A 17,949-nucleotide genomic window follows, 5' to 3' on the forward strand; every position below is an offset into this window, starting at 1 on the left:
GAGGTGGTTATGACTTAAGGTGGGCTGGGGGTGGGACCTGATCTGGAGCATCGGATAAGTAATTTGTGCTTATCGCTTTTTTAAAGTCTTTCCTGATGCTGTATTCCAGACCAACAGTAACCGAGTTCAGCCTCGTCAGCTCAATTTGGAAAGGTCGCTTGATAGTTCACAAGTTTTAATTACTTTAATTATCCCATTTCCTTATTTACTCCAGTTTTTTATGCCTTTACTTGTACTTTAAGCAATAGATTCTTTAATTGATAAGTTGGAACATGTAAAATCCAACAATTGAATCGCTTATTTCAGAAACCAGTCAAGAACCAAGTTAGCCAATTGTGGGGGGGAAAAAAAACTGTCTAGCATCAGACTAAATGGTTTGCTAGTAGTTTTAATATTTTTTGCTGAAAGTAGTATATATTTCAATTTTTTTATCCAAGGAAAATTATTTTGTGCGTTTTAACTTAGCTGTAAAAAATACGAAAATGTTTTTCACTTAACTGGTTTCTGCAATAAACGAGTGGTGGAAACTTATTTTTATGGCATAGGCCCTAATTCTCAAATTGTTTAGGATTTTGTTATAAAACCAATATTTTTAAAGGAAATATTTAATGTCTTTATAGCTAGTATTTTCAAGCAATAACTGACAAATTCTTCCTAATCTGTTATGTGAAATACAATGGATTTTCATAAACACATTGTTGCAAACATGTTTCAGTACTACTAAGGATGAGGTCTTTTAAAACTGCCTTCATTAACATTTTCATTGCCAACTCTTGTTCTGGACCTTGTTTTTTACGTATACGCTTAACTTTAGTAACCTCAACCAAAGTCTGCACATAGGTATCTTGAGAGTTTTTATTTTCAAGAGAATGAAAATACCTTCATGTCTCATTTGTCACTTCCTCATTAATGTTTAAATAACATTTTGCATTGAACTTATAATTGAGGGTGTCGGGATTAGTTTTCTGAGGTACTTTCCTGCCAGAATAAGAAAAATAGCCTTATCCTTTTACCCTTGCATTACGAATAGTATTACGTTTATAAGTGTTTTCGTTTACCACTCCTCGTTTCCTTTTAAGTAGGGTACAAGTTCGTCTTCTGAACTTTAAGACATTTCACTACGATATAGATCTATTGTTATTATTAAAAAAAACACTACGCTAACCACAAAACACTTTTTCAATCAGTTGGTCACAAAACTATGAATACAAAATGTACCCATAGTTTACCGCAGAAATCAGTCATGCGCTGGCGCTTGATTGGTTTCTGACCTAAACACGAAATTCAACGTAATGCGTGGCCATTACAGGAGGACGGCATTTGACTGTTTTCAGCACTAAAATGTACGAATATCCTCAAAGAACATTATACCGCCATTAATTCATTTTTTCTTGTTTTGGCGTTTGACTGGTTTCTGAAATAACCGATTAAATTATGTAAATTTTACTTAATACAAAAATCAAAGTAGCATATGTAAAATGTGTAATACAGTATGTTATAATAAGGCATAATTACCTAAGGGTTTTTACACATTCAATTATTTTCCATGTGATTAGTATTATCTAAAATATAATATCCATTCTAAATTACTTTGACTTAACTTGAAAAAATATACTTAACTACGGTGGCTATCGGATATGCAACAATCTAGAATGAAAGTAACAAAATACATTTAATAATTCGGCTAAGTACTTAAAAAAAAGAGGATTGATTTGTGTTACAAATATACCAGATATATTGATTATAATTCATCATTGAGTCAAAAGCATAAAAATGTACAATAATTTATGTATGTACGTTTCACGTTTTGACATTTACTTTTTTTCTTTTATGAAAGAAATTTGCCTTGTCAAGAGCAGTAGGCCTACAGACTGTATGTACGCTATAATTACTGTGTACAGTGGACTGTGAATCAAATTATCGAGAGTATTGCAGAATCATAAACATTAACTGATTACTCAGCAGAGCAGCGTAAATCTGACATGTTTATTTAACTGACGGTGCGTAATTCATATGTGCTAGCTTCAACATAATTCACATTATTACAGTAAGTTTATTTGATATGTGGTAGCAAATAAAGATTACGGTTTAACAGAACTAACTCATGAATGAGTTGTCTATGTGTTATTTAAAAATTTATTTCTAATTTTGAGAGTGTTTAATGATGAAAATTTGGTTTTCTATTCAAATTGAAAAAGGGATTCTTTAGAATAACTCCATTTTTCTACTACATTCAATTTCTTCATTTGTAAATATGAAGTTCTAGTTTTACCCAATGCCAATACTTACAAAACTGAGACTATACAGTATATTCATGAAATATAACAACAAAATTTAGTTTTGAAATAAGCCAAACTATTAAAGTTGAAAACAGATGAAATTCGGCTCTAAAGCTGCGGTTTGTTAACGGCGATCATTGTCGGGTGCACATCGCTTGCGATTGTTGCCTGGAGTTGCTATCAGTTAAAATGAATGCGCAAGTGTAATTTATACATTTTTCACACGTTACCAACGCCTGTCAACGCAACGTTTTTAACGTTCGTGTCAGTGTTGCCAAGTCAGCGGTTTTGTAGCTAAATCTGGTGTTTTCAGGACTATGGTCAGCTACAGAATTTTACCGTCAGCGGCTAGCTATTTATTTGGCGTTTTTTTGATGATTACAGCAAAGGGAGACGATATTTTTAAGTTTTTTTTTTCTGTAAAGATGTTATATTGTTTTTATATGTAGGCCTACTTGCTGACAACAACATCAGTTAGTCATAAACCAGAGATTAGTATGGTATTATCACAATTTTTTTGTGCGAGTATAAAATATTAATGTTTTATGATAACTCGATTTCGTACAACCAAGTCCATTTCCTGCCTCATCCGCTGTTGTACAAATAAGGTATGCCACATTCGTTTAATCCTGTAGGCATAGTTTTTGTAAATGAATTTATATGTTTAATCAAAAACAGTAGATAATGAACTGAATTATTATTTACATTTACGATAACTTATATTATGATTCATTCATTCATTCATTCATTCACAGTGTTCTGTATATGGGCAGTCTTTCACTGCAAACCCAGCATTCTCTAGCCTTTCCTACTTTCTGCCTTCCTCTTTGTCTCTTCATATGATCCATATATCTTAATGTCGTCTTATATTATATATCATTCAATTTTCTTTTCATTCTGCATTGTAGTTCATGTAACACAGACATAAGTCACTTAAAACTTAAAACCAGACTCATTGTTGGCAGGCACGACTCGAGCTCAGTGAAATCAGATTTCGAACCGACTGGTGTGATTGTGAATGTGGTTGTTTCCGAAGTGTCCAGTGTATTGTTCTTGATCTACTTCATTCTATTTTGAAGAGAAATATGCCGCATAAATCTCCATACGTACAAAAGTTTAGAGATGTGTGAAAAAAAAAGCATAATGTGTTGAAAGATTGGGTGGAAGAAGTTGCCGGTGATAGTTGGAAAGCTCGATGTAAATGATGTAAAGTGATATTGAATGCAAAATATTCAGATTTAATTGTCCATACGATTTTGCATAGAGCATAGAGTCTACGAAATGATACACACTTTCATAATTTAGTTCACATTTTTATAAAATTCTCCAGTTCCTAAAACTGTCTAGTTTGTATTTCAAATTTGGAAGTGATGTGTTAAGAAAAATCTGGAGTTTTTCAAGTACAGTTTAGCGGTTTTTTTAAGCTTGTGCAGCGGTAAATGGAATTCTGAGTTGGCATCACTGGTGCGTGTAGTATAGCCCTAAAACGAAAATCGCCAAAGTAGATCGTTGGACGCGACGCAGATCACTGGAGGTTGGTTCCGAAGCAAATTCATGACGCACATCGCCCGTAAATGTTCAATAATAGATATTTACAGAAGGCTATGTAGAAATATAGAATCGAGTTATGGCAGGAAAACAAATGAGAATTGACAGCGCTGTACACTGATAAGGAAACTATTTCCTGACGATCATCGCCGGCGATGTGCGTCCGACGATGGTCGTCGTAAACAAACCGTAGCTTTAGGTTACTGACAACAGATTTAATAGAATTATACTATCTGAGATATATCTACATTCGCGAAAATTTAAAATGTACAGCAATATCACATACATAAAGTTATATCTGTGTGTGTGTGTGTGTGTGTGTCTGAATGAGATGAAGGGATAATGCCAGTGAAATGGGTCCGGGTCCAGCACCGATAGTTACCCAGCATTTGATCATATTGGGTTAAGGGAAAACACCGGAAAAAAACTCAAACAGGTAACTTGCCCCAAACGAGAATCGAACCCGGGTCACCTGGTTTCGCGGCCAGACGCGTTAATCGTTATTCTACAGGTGTGAACTGTACGTATGTATGTATGAATGTAGGCTATGTATGTATGTATGTATGTATGTATGTATGTATGTATGTATGTATGCATGCATGAGTTTTAATGCCCAAAACAAAAAACGGAAAGATTAGAGACATCATATGACTTGAGCAACAGTTTGGAAAAACATAATACATTAAAATTAATGAAATAGTATTAGCAGTATTAATAATAATAATAATAATAATAATAATAATAACAATAATAATAATTTATTTTATTTATTTGGTTATTTAACGACGTTGAATCAACTACGAGGTTATTTAGCGTCGATGGAATTGATGAAAGTGAGGTGATATTTGGTGAGATGACGCCGAGGAGTAGCCATAGATTACATAACATTTGCCTTGCGATTGGGAAAACCTCGGAAAAACCCAACCAGATAACACTGTACAACAAATTTGAACTTTGTGTCTGCCCTTTAGATGAAAGTATGTGATTCTGTATAAACAAAAGGTGCTTGATTCATATCTGAAAACCAAAATCGTCCATCACGTACCTTTTTTTTTTTTTAGGAGACCCGCTTTTCATATTTATACAAATTGGTCAAAGAGAAAATTAACAGCGACACTCATTACGGAAAACACATACACTAAAATTATTTTTTTGGCCGTTTCCGCTTGTAGGCATCTGGTGGAGGTCCCTGATAGTAGACCAACAATATTCAGCTAGCATACTTCCATTCCATCGTCCACTGAAGCGCTTTTCAAACATATCAATGTCCTGGTGGAATCTTTCGCCATGCTCATCACTAACTGCACCCAGGTTTTGAGGGAAAAAATCTAGATGTGAGTCCAAAAAGTGTAGTTTTAAAGACATATTGCAGCCTATAACACGAAAGCATTTCACCATGTCACGAACAAGATCTTCATAGTTTTCAGCTTTCTCGTTTCCAAGGAAACTTGAACATACTGATTTAAATGCCTGCCACGCTGCTTTTTCTCCTTCTGATAGTTTATTTTCAAAGTCTTTGTCGTGCATGACTGATTTAATTTGTGGGCCAATAAAAACCCCTTCTTTTACCTTTACCTCACTTAAACTTTTGAATTTGTTTCTGAGATACAAGAAGGCTAACCCTTCTCTGTGCAGCGCTTTTACAAAAATTTTCATTAAACCAAGTTTAATGTGCAATGGTGGAAGAAAGACATATTGCGGATTCACAAGTGGTTCATGAGATATGTTTTTGGTGCCAGGAATGTAGTTTTGTCGTGGAGGCCACTGTTTACGGATGTAGTGACTTTTTCTGTCACGACTATCCCATTCACATAGGAAGCAGCAGAATTAGTGTGTCCTTGTTGCATGCCTGTTAATATCCCAATAACTTTTAAGTCTCCGCAAATGTGCCATTTGAATGTAGAGTAGTCAATTAATTTCAATATAGCACTCATTACCTCATATGTTTCCTTGGTATGCTATAGGAACAGAGGGAAAAACATTGCCTATATGGAGGAGTACTGCCTTTAGACTACGTTTGGAAGAGTCAATAAACAGGCGCCAGTCTCCTACAATGTGTTCATGTCCCAATGCCTGAAATAACCCATTGACATCACAGCAATAAATAATGCCTTCTTTCTCCTCAAAATAGTGCCAAAATTGCTTTGTCGTCTTCTAAATGAAGTAATTTTTACATCTTTATCTAACAGATTCCAACCTTGTAGCCTAGAACCCAGTAATTCTGCATCTGTTTGAGACAGTTTTAAGTCCCGTACAAGACGGTTCATGATGTACACATGTCATAGATGGAGAGGGTTGAAAATCTGGATCTTGACCGCATCGGGCATCTGAAGTGTCTTCCTCTGAATCAAGAGTATATTTATCTGGAGCTATAGGTACAAGAAGGTCTTCAGAATGAGAAACTGGTCGCATAGCGGAGGGTATGTTTGGATACCGCATAGAGTGTTTGGATTTGGGCGTGAACCCCTAACATCTGTCAATACAAAAGTAACAATCCGTTATGTGGTCTTTTGGTTCGCGCCAAACCATAGGTACACCAAATTTCATTGCGCTACGTTTTCCTTGTAACCACTTTCTCAGATTCCTAGAGCATGAATTGCAGCATATATGTGGAGCCCAAGACATCCTGATAATAATAATAATAATGATTTATTTTAGCTCGCAGAGTTAAGGCCGTAAGGCCTTCTCTTCCACTCAACCAGCAGAAACTGTATATACATATGCATGAACTTACAAAGAATTCAACAATTTGATTTAGATGAGAGTTACATGTATACAAGAGTTATTTACGAATTAAACAACAAACTACTATGAACTATTAATTAAACACTGAAATAAACTGTGTAGCAGAATTAAACTAAAATATATAGAATGTTAATATATTTCAAATGATATTAGATAATAGAAAGAGATTATTATGAGACAATTTTGAAAATGCAGCACAATCAGGATGATGTCTAAAGAAAAAAGCAACAGTGTAGTCAGTAATATTTTAAATCAGTATGATTGGAGTGAAATGCTAATAAGGTTATCTTTTAAGCTGTTCTTAAAGGTGTTTGTTGTCTTGCAGCCCCTAATACTTTGTGACAAGGAATTCCAATGACGCGAGGTGGATATTGTAAAAGATGAGGAATAACAAGATGTTCTATGAAGAGGTATATTTAGCGTGCCACAGATAAGTGATCTGGTATTTACGTCGTGGTTAGAATATAGATAAGAGAAACGAGACGAAAGGTAATTTGGTGTTGAGGTGTGCAGAATTCGAAAGAGTAAAGACAAAGAGTGTAAAGTTCTGCGTTCTTTAAGTCGGAGCCATGAGAGACTTGCGAAGGACGGTGATATATGATCATATCGTCGGATGTTGCACACGTATCTGACGCACATATTCTGAGCTCGCTGTAACTTGACTGACAGTTCAGAACTTAGATCACTTAACAAAACGTCACAATAATCGAAGTGCGGCATTACTAGGGTTTGTACTAGGGTAAGTTTTAGTTGCTGGGGCAAGAAGTTTCTCAAGCGACTCAAAAGAGTGAAAGGAGGAACAGATTTTTTTATCGTTTCTTTAACTTGATCTCCAACTCTGCATCCAAAGTACAATTCATATGCCTTTCTAACCAATGGTGACAAGCTACATTGTTGATTCTTGAATGTAACTTCGCCACACACATAACAAAATAAGTCAGGCTTATTTTTACATTGACGAGACATACTGCATTGAATGTAGTTCACTGTGTCCTTAGGCCTTAAAACATTAGTACTTCACACTTAACAGCACTCCACAAACACCACTTTCAATGAGCAATATCACGTGGTGAATGGAAACTTATGAAAGTAAACAAAAAAATACATTTAAAAAGCTGGAATTATGATATGATCAACCTGGCAGTGAATGATTGATGTAGATATATATTTCTAAATGTGTCTAAACCTATACCTGCACTGAAAATGTTTGATAGAAGAAGCAGGATATTCGAAAAATAATTTAAATTAAGGAAACATAGCAATATAATCGAGGAAATACATAAAATACTAAATTGTGGATTTTTTGGAAAATGGTTCGTCTTAGGCAAAAACCGAGTACAGATTAGTTATTTCCAGCCATAAATATACAAGAAACACATGTTTTCATGTAAAGGGCATTTTTCATGTTGTACAGTGTACAGTCCAAGTGGAAATCGAACCCGCGTTCAAGTGAAACTTCCGATCGGAAATAATAATAATAATAATAGTAATAATAATAATAATAATGATCTAACTTTTGTCACAATAAAATAAGCGTTATTAATAAGGTCTGACAGATGTAAACATTGCAGGCAAAGAAGGAGAGAAATATAATAATTGCTATTGAAACAAAGACAGAGGTCTCATTCTTCCCTTGACTTGAAGATGGACGGTATGAAATGTTCTACCCCTGTCCAACTTGAAGACAAGCGTGGAATCAAACCTCTACCATTGGTTGAATAGCAATTATACTTCTCTCCTCCTCTGCCGGCAGTGTTTATTTCTCCTGTCAGACATTATGGAACGAAGTATAGAGGGTAAAAATCTTTCTCATTGCTGGTCTATGTGATATGCATGTTGTGACAACTCTTTACTTTATGATAGCGGTATTGTAATTATATTCACATTTTTAGTTTATTCTCTTGCACTATTATACAGAAGATATGTGTATGATACAAATTACACGTGTTACGTGCTGTCTTCTCTCACTTTATAGACCTCCTGGATATGGAATAACAAGTTTTGATGGAGAAATCATTGTAATAAGTGAAATTCTCAGGAACCGTCTGTGCCACATCAATAAATTTAATGTTGCAGTTATATTGTCAGACTCCAAAGGAGCTATTCTAGCAATAGTCTCGAGACACACACCTTCATCTCAAACAGCATAAATAACTAAAATACTCTCTCAATTAATAACACTCAATACAAGAATTGTATTTCAATGGATACCATCCCATTGTGGAATCTTGGGACACGAGAATGAGGATGCTTTAGCAGAGAAGGGCAGCACTGCTACTTATAGACCTGTTACTAAATCTACGTATTACTCTGTGAAAAGATTTATTAAATCTACATACTTAGACTTCAACAAACAAAATTTGATAATACAATCTCAAGGGAAATAATAGAACTCTCTGCGTCATAATCCACAGTTAATTCCCGTTTTACCACGAAAATCGTCTGTAGCTGCATTTATTTGGCAACAGACTATGACTGTTTGGTCAAACACCTGCACAGAATTGGAATATATCAGTCCCCAAAATGTCCATTGTGCAACTCAAACCAAGAAATTGATTCGGAACAACTCAAAACCTGTGCTTCAGTGGCTGACCATGATAATATCTTTGAAAAATATTGGAGTGCAAGAGGTCAAATTACTTTATTGTCGAACGCCTGGCATTAGAAAACAACAACAATAGTTGATTAAATAAAGATAAACTTTTATGACTGGATTTCACAGACGACAATAATTATAATACTAAAAATAATATATATGATTTAATGTATAATTGTATCGTGCGAGTAGACATGTCATTAATCTTCTATAATAACTATTCGTATATCATAGTTATTTTTGGCATTGATTTCCTGATTATGAAAATCTCTTTTAAAAGTGACGTAACTAACCATTTATACTTTTAAAGGAAACGTTCTCCATCAACTTTAGCTATTACGTACAGTAGTATTTTTGTTATAGTCATCTCGAGTCTTAGTTCTAGCATTTCAGAAACGAAAAAGTTGCCACAAAGAACACAAGTCCAAGTAATTAGTTGCTAAGGCTACGGCAACACTAACGGAGGCTTGCTTATCTGGTGGTTGGTTAGGCGCCTATAATCTTTTCGCTGTAAGAAAAATCCTAATATAAACAATAGCACGTGACTGAAGTGAGGCTTCATTGACCTCTGTTTGGCGCCATAGATTCTTAGTACATGTTCCCGCCTACTATTGTACATTCTGTTTCATGTTATACATTTCCCGTTACTCGTCAAGTAGGCCTAACCTCAATACTATAAATTCGTTTGCTTAGGAAACATTTATTTTATAATTACTGGTAATTAAATTATTTTTAAATCTTATGTCTTCACAATGGACAGTTGAGGATACAGAAGCCATACTTCAGTACCACGTGCTTACGCGAACACCAACGCGCTCAAGTGACGCTAGCTTGTTACAAGGACAGACTACCTCGGTATTACTGTTCATATTCATCCGCGTTCATAGTACATAACAAAATATAAAAGTAGCTTTTCTTTTACATAACGTTTCACATATGAGTGAAGTTAAATGTTGTTGTTGTTTTCTAATGCCAGGCGTTTGACAATAAAGTCATTTGACCTCTTGCACTCCAATATTTTTCAAAGATATTATCATGACCAGCCACTGAAGCACAGATTTTGAGGTGTTCCGAATCTTCATATCAGAGTGAAAAATGGCAAGTTGTAGCCGATTTAAGTGAACACCATATTTTAACGTTTTGGTGGCTACTTCATTCACACACAACCCCCAAAATGTCTGGAGGACCACAACTGCTGTTGGTCGACGGGTCCATTGGACCTAGCTGGGAGATCTTGTTGATCACCAGCTTTCCCTCCTTAAGCCACTGGAGGACGATTTTAGTGCCATAGCAGGTCAGTACTAGGAACAGAAAAGTAGAAAGAGGAGAAGGAAAGGGAAATGAACCCCTAGGCCTCGAATGCTCTAATGCCGTCGGGGTCGAAGAAAGTAAGAGTTCAGCCAGAGGACTGGATAGGAAAGGGTAAAGTAGGAATTAGGTATTGGTTAGAGGAAAATTATACCAAATTCAGTCATTAACTCATCAAGCTGACCAGTGCTAATTAATGAGTAGCCCCTCCCTTTAGTTCAGCTTGTAAAATTATGCTTACTAACAGCTGCACCACGGGAAGGTAGGGATGGGACATTGGGTATTTGTCCAGGTTAGTTCCTTAAAGCCTTCAATGGGAAGGATTAATGGCTCTCCCCCCCTGTATCCGACAGATACCCTTTTGCAGCCGTGAAGTTAAATGTTTAATCGTATTTAACTACTATAATTCAATTTTTTTATTTTCAAATAATACAAGATTGTGGTTTCCAAATACGAACTATATTTTCCTGCGCCATGTGAATGTTTCGACTGGGAGCCAGTCACGGGTATGACAGCAACGTGCTTATGTTTACATTAGGATTTTTCTTACAGCGACAACAGTATAGATAACGGTAAGATACGTGGTGGTCACACTGCTACGCTATGCGCCTTCATTCCTTCCTTTTTTAACAGTACGAATGTGCCTATTTAAGCATTGGCTAGAAAACTAATTCTTTCGAAAAATACATCTCTGAAAAAAATGAATTTTGATTTGGTATATCAACAGTCATGTTTGGATGTATGATCTTAATCGTTCGAGTTACGCACGGGGAGTTAACCCTTTTTTAAATTCCTGTTCTACATTTTCCCACAATTTTTCAGTAATCACAGCGATTTTGTGCAGGTTATCGGACAGATTCCAAAATGTCTATCTTCAAAACAGATGCTTCATTCATATTATCATCCATTATTATTACAAACACACAACAATAATTCCATTAAACTAGTACTTGTTAGCTGCCTGGTGACTATCCAGAAAAAAAAAAACAGATGTATTCGTTCGCCTGGTTAGATGGCATGCAGACCACGCGATTCTGTCGGTCACGATAAGCAAGTCTCCTTCGGTGTGGCCGCATCCTAAAATAATTTTCTGGCTTCTCATTCGTAAAGGATTAACAATCACTAGTTATACATTTCCTTTGTTATGTTCTTTCGAAAATTCACAGGAGAGTCTTGAAAACTTCAGAAATAACGATCTGATTATATGACAAGAAATTAATACATTCAAGATTGCATTATGTCCATTACTGTGACTACACACAACAATAAAATGTGTTTCAGTAAAACGTACAACAGAGTCCGTATAGGCCAGATTCTGTCTGATGCTTTTCCAATTCACTGCGGGCTAAAGCGCGGAGATGCACTATCACCTTTACTTTTTAACTTTGCTCTAGAATATGCCATTAGGAAAGTTCAGGGTAGCAGAGAGGGTTTGGAATTGAACGGGTTACATCAGCTTCTTGTCTGTGCGGATGACTTGAATATGTTAGGAGAAAATCTCGTGACCAGAATATTGTACGGAATGGAAATATAAAAATTAGAAATTTATTCTTTGAAGAGGTGGAAAAATTCAAATACCTTAGAACAACAGTAACAATATAAATGACACTTGGGAGGAAATTAAACGCAGAATAAATATGGGACATGCGTGCTATTATTCGATTGAGAAGCTTTTATCTTCCAGTCTGCTCTCAAAAAAGCTGAAAGTTAGAATTTATAAACCAGTTATATTACCGGTTGTTCTGTAGGATTATGAAACTTGGACTCTCACTTTGAGAGAGGATCAGAGATTAAGGGTATTTGAGAATAAGGTTCTTAGGAAAATATATGGGGATGAAGTAACAGGAGAATGGAGAAAGTTACACAACGCAGAACTGCACTCATTATATTTTTCACCTGACATAATTAGGAAGATTAAATCCAGACGTTTGAGATGGGCAGGGCATGTAGCACGTATGGGCGAATTCAGAAATGCATAGAGAGTGCTAGTTGGGAGGCTGGAGGGAAAAAGATCTTTGGGAAGGCCGAGACGTAGATGGGAGGGTAATATTAAAATCAATTTGAGGGAGGTGGGATATGATACTAGGGATTAAATTAATCTTGCACAGGATAGGTGCCGATGACGGGCTTATGTGAGGACGGCAATGAACCTCCGAGTTCCTTAAAAGCCATAAGTGCACACAGCAAAATGTAAGAAGAAAATACGCGTAGTTACAATTTCTGTGGAAAAAAAAAAAATCGCCATTGTGTGTTGTTTATTTCAAATGAACACGAACTGTTTTTATTAATTAATATTATTTCATTAATATGTTTCATGTACCTTATTTAAGGATAAACTGACTCGTACCTAGTCAATATGAACCAAATAGTCCAATAATAAATTAAGAAAAATCGCTGCAAACAATCTCTTGACAACGGCCTTTCTTACACACCATAGCGAGTCTTGCCCATCGACACCAGCTATCGTCTCGTATTTCGTGGTAATTTGAAAAAAATTGCAATATTTTCCAACCTAACGGGCCCAAAAGTAAACAAAGGTAATATAGTGTAACAGAAATAATGGAAACCAAACAGGAAATAACGTAACAGAATCGAAACGATTGTAAATGAACAATTCTAAAGTTACCTAAACTAACTTACAATAAATTGTTATTCTTTTAGTTTGTTATTTAATTATATACACCGTCTTAAATTAATAAAAAATAATCCAGAATAATTCATGACAACTATATACGGTAATTAATCTATGATATATTGTTATTGTTATCTAATGGCAGATTAATCTAGGATATCTCACCTACGATTCCTAACACACGTTATCTAACCTATCCTACGTAACCTATCTTTTCAGCCACCGGCGTACAGTAGCTCAGTCACCTTAGGCGCTTGCTTGCCTATCCGGAATTGCGCTAGGGCGCGGATTCGATTCCCGCTTGGGCTGATTACCTGGTTGGGTTTTTTCCGAGATTTTCCCCAACCATAAGGTGAATTTGAGGTAATCTTAGGCGAATACCCGTCCTCATCTCGCTCTCATCAATTCCATTGACGTTAAATATATGTAGGGAGGAGTACTGAGATGAGTTGAATCCCTGTTTTATATATATAACAGGGCATATCAAAAGTCCGGTAACACTTTCAATATTTTATTACACAAAAAAACTACTAATGATAGTACTTTCAAACACACGTCAGTTTAAAGTCAAACTCTCAAAGTTATTCAGCCGCTTAATTTTCAGCGACGAAGCGACATTCCATACGAGTGGGAAAATTAACAAGCACAGCTGTCGTGTTTGGGGTACACAGAAACCTCACAGAATCATTGAACATGAGCGTGATTCACCAAAGGTGAATGTTTTCTGCGCGTTGTCACAACGAAAACTGTACGGACCTTTCTTCTTCATTGAGGCTACTGTGACTGGACATTCATATCTGGACATGTTGGAGCAATGGTTGGTGCCTCAACTTAGACAAGATCTCGATGACGATTTCATCTTTCAGATGGGGCTCCGCCACATTTCTACAATGCAGTTCGTGCTTACTTGAATACGGAGATATCTGAGTCTGATCGTTGGATTGGACATGCTTGAATAAGGGACAGATGTTTCATGACATGGCCACCAAGGTCATCCGATATGACTGCATGTGACTTTTTTTTTCTATAGGGGTATCTAAAGGACCGTGTGTTTGTACTGCCTTTTCCACGTGATTTAGAGGAACTAAAAACCAGAATTCGAGAAGCTGCCGCCACGGTCACAGAGGATATGTTGAAAAGGTTATGGGAAGAGTTTGATTATCGTTTTGACATGCCGAGTCACTCGTGGTTCACATATTGAATCACTGTAAGGTGTAAACAGAACTTTGAGAGTTTGACTTTAAATTGACGTGTGTTTGAAAGTGCTATCATTAGTAGTTTTTGTGTAATAAAATATTTAAAGTGTTACCGGACTTTTGACACACACAGACACACATATACACACAGGAGTATATAATGGTGGAAATTTCTTTGAAAGTGAATGTGCATAAATGGAATAATAAAATTGTCATCAATGTCCAGAACAATCGTAGTTGTCAAAATTGACTATCCTATGTCAAATTTAAAATAATTATCTTACAAATTTATGTGAAAAATATGGCTAGGTGGTAATGAGGTGAAAATAATTTGACACTAACCTTCCACTGCTAATTGCAGCAATATAACATCTATAAAATTTGTAATGTGCGTCAAACTGCACACATGGTGTTCTTAATTTAATTCCGCAACATGTCTAGTGTCGCACTACTGACATATATTTCGGAATCAATATACGCATATTTCCATCTCCTTTCCACATGATCATAAAATTCCAGTTCTAAGCTACATTATTCGTTACCATGGTAACCTGTAACAGACTGCTAACTCAATCACAGTTTCGCTCCATGTTTCTATGGATATAATCTTTGCAGAAATGTTTATGGGAATTATAATGTCTGCGTTCTGTGTATTTAAACTTCAAGTGAGAAGGAACGTTACAATATCGCTTGTAGGAGGAGCTGTAAATTAAAATGGAAATGCTAGATGAACAGCAATTACGACTTGCGTCGCCTCATATCACATTTGTACTTCACATCGTCCTTGTACACATTTTCCAGCCGTTAAGCACTGATGTGCATTCACAGGAAAGACATTTAACAGACCATTGGAAGGGTTTCGCTTCAGAGGCGCTGTGCTTGTCACAAAGCACTTAGCATCAGATTTAATCTATAATTTTCCTCAGTACAAGTCCACTTATATAACGAATAAAATAACTTTTTAATTAAATATTATATTAGTAAATAAAGAGTTAAGGTTTCTTATAAGAGACTTACAGTTACACAAGGAAGTGATTTATAATTACACTTTTGTCAAAAAGGCTAAAAACTGCTTTTAGTGAAATTTGTTGTAATCTATATTAATTTTAGAAGTAAAGACCAAAGATAAAACAACTACATAACACTTTAATATGTTCCACCCCTGTAGAGTAACGGTTAGCATTCCTGACCGTGAAACGAGAGGGCCCGGGTTCAAAACCTGGGACAAGTTATCTGGTTCACGTTTGTTCCAGCATTTTCCCTCAACTCATTAAGATCAAATGCTGGACACTGGATTCATTTCGTGGCATTACCACCTTCACTCCTTCAGAAGCTAGTTAACCATAGTAGTTGATAAAGCATCGTAAAATAATCAATTAAAAACATGTATCATCCTTGGTTAATCCTATATTATGTGAATAATGATGAATCTCAGCAATTTACGTTCATCACATGCACTCAAGCTGACTTTATGATTTTATAGGCCTAAGTACGAGTATACTACATTCATAAAAAATTAAAGAATGTAGTCAACAATTTAAATCTTTTAACCTTGTATAAAAATGATATTTATACTGTACAGGGTGTACCTATATATGTTTCCATAAATGTGACACCAAAACATAACAAAAAGTTCATATGAACATGGGTCCTCAAACCCTTCGTTACGGAGTTATGAAAGGAATTTCCTGTAGTGACCTCAAACTTGCATTTTTCCCCACTTTCTTCATTACAGTTAGTCACGACACTTGTTTTGTTTTGTCTGATTGCCTTTTGTTCTGTTTTGTGTTATTCACAGTTACATTTACTACATCACAAGATGTATTCAGCGAGAGAAATGACGGATATGCAGTACATTTATGGCCTAGCAGATGGGAATACGGTAGCAGCACGTCAACTTTATGCAGAAAAGTACCCTGAGAAGCACTTACCTTGTGGAAAAACGTTTGCACGCAATCACTAACGCTTGCTAGAGAAGCAGGAGGAGGTCATTTTGAGCAATTTTTGTAAATGTATGTTGTTAAATGTATCACATGTACCATTACCAATAAACCCATAACTCCCTAACGAAGGGTTTGCGGATCCATGTTCATATGAACTTTTTGTTATGGTTTGATGTCAGGAATACGCCCCCACATTTATGGACACATATATAGATACTCCTGTATTAAACGCCAATGTAAAACTTGTTGAAATTTGCATTACATGTCAGTGGATCGACCAGTCTTTTATAATACGTGTAAGTCGACCTGGTTGGCAAGTTGGTATAGCGCTGGCCTTCTATGCCCAAGATTGCGGGTTCGATCCCGGGCCAGGTCGATGGCATTTAAGTGTGCTTAAATGTGACAGGATCATGTCAGTAGATTTACTGACATGTAAAAGAACTCCTGCGGGACAAAATTCCGGCACATCCGGCGACGCTGATATAACCTCTGCAGTTGCGAGCGTCGTTAAATAAAACCATAACATATAATACGTGTATATTAGTTTATGTAATAATTGCACAGATTTTTATTTTTCAAACTCTAGATTTTAATTAGTAATAATGATGTAATAATATGTCGTTCAAATTGGGTTATTTAAATGCAAACTTGAGACTTGAAGACGCCCTAACGGGCGAAAATACTTGTCATTTTATTACACTCTAGATCACTAATATGAAAGATTGATCATTCGGTCACATAGGGTCGGTTGTTGACGGATGATAATAAACTTGTATTAAATGTCCATTTAGCCGAGGGAGGATATTTACAGCATCTTCAATAAGGTAAGATTTTATACAAGTTTTAAGAAGCGGGGATGAAGTACGGTGCCACCTGCTGCAGCACGCTTAGTAGCTAAGACATAAATACCAAATGAGATGACAACGTTTATAAACAAAGTTCTGTATTTATACAGGTCTAAATGTAACAATATCAACAGAAACAGAAGAATATAACTTCATGAAATAGTTTAGTGGCGTAGCATTCGATCAGAAAGAAGTTAAACTCAGTAACAAAACTTGAGAAAATTTCCTTTATTCGGTTACTGTAAGTACTTCAAGCATATTAGGTTACTGCAGCCTAAAAAATATAATTTCTGCAAGTCTTAAGAATAGTGAAGAATACTTAAAAAGACATAATTTAGTTTTAAAAATGTTCAAGAAAAAATTAGCTCTTCTCAATTGATATATGACGGCGAAGTCATAAAGAAGGGAACAGAGTGGAAACAGATTAAATTCTTTTCGGAAGAAACTTGAGGATACTTTTCTATACCATAAGAAATAGAAGTAACATATTACTAATAAGGTTCCAAAATGGAACCAGTGACAAAAGTAAAAAGAAACGCAACAAAATTATAATTAAATATATAATTTTAATAAACAAAAATAAATAAATTTGTCTAGTAAAAATAGTAAGCGATTGCAAACAAAAAATTTAGACGCGAAAAGAAGAAAAAAAAAAAAACTTTGAATTGACTTCAGATGAAACCAAAACAAATTTGCAAATTGCAATGTTTATTATGATGATAGTGCTGCTGCTTCTACTGCTGATCTGTTAATTATTCAAATTAAGCTTTCAGGAATAACTCCCTGTAAAGTTCAATTGAATAATTTCGAGGGGAAAAATTGTTCCGGGGCCGGGTATCGAACCCGGGACCTTTGGT

The 17,949-nt window shown here is 35.7% G+C and overlaps 1 protein-coding gene across 1 annotated transcript in view; it reads right to left on the reverse strand.

Moving 5' to 3' along the window:
- Positions 1-17,949, reverse strand: part of LOC138692735 (uncharacterized) — a 141,743-nt gene that overhangs the window by 88,447 nt on the left and 35,347 nt on the right. The gene's annotated exons all lie outside the window — the stretch shown is intronic.

The sequence above is a fragment of the Periplaneta americana genome, chromosome 17 (genome assembly GCF_040183065.1).
Source record: "Periplaneta americana isolate PAMFEO1 chromosome 17, P.americana_PAMFEO1_priV1, whole genome shotgun sequence".
NCBI lineage: Eukaryota > Metazoa > Arthropoda > Insecta > Blattodea > Blattidae > Periplaneta > Periplaneta americana.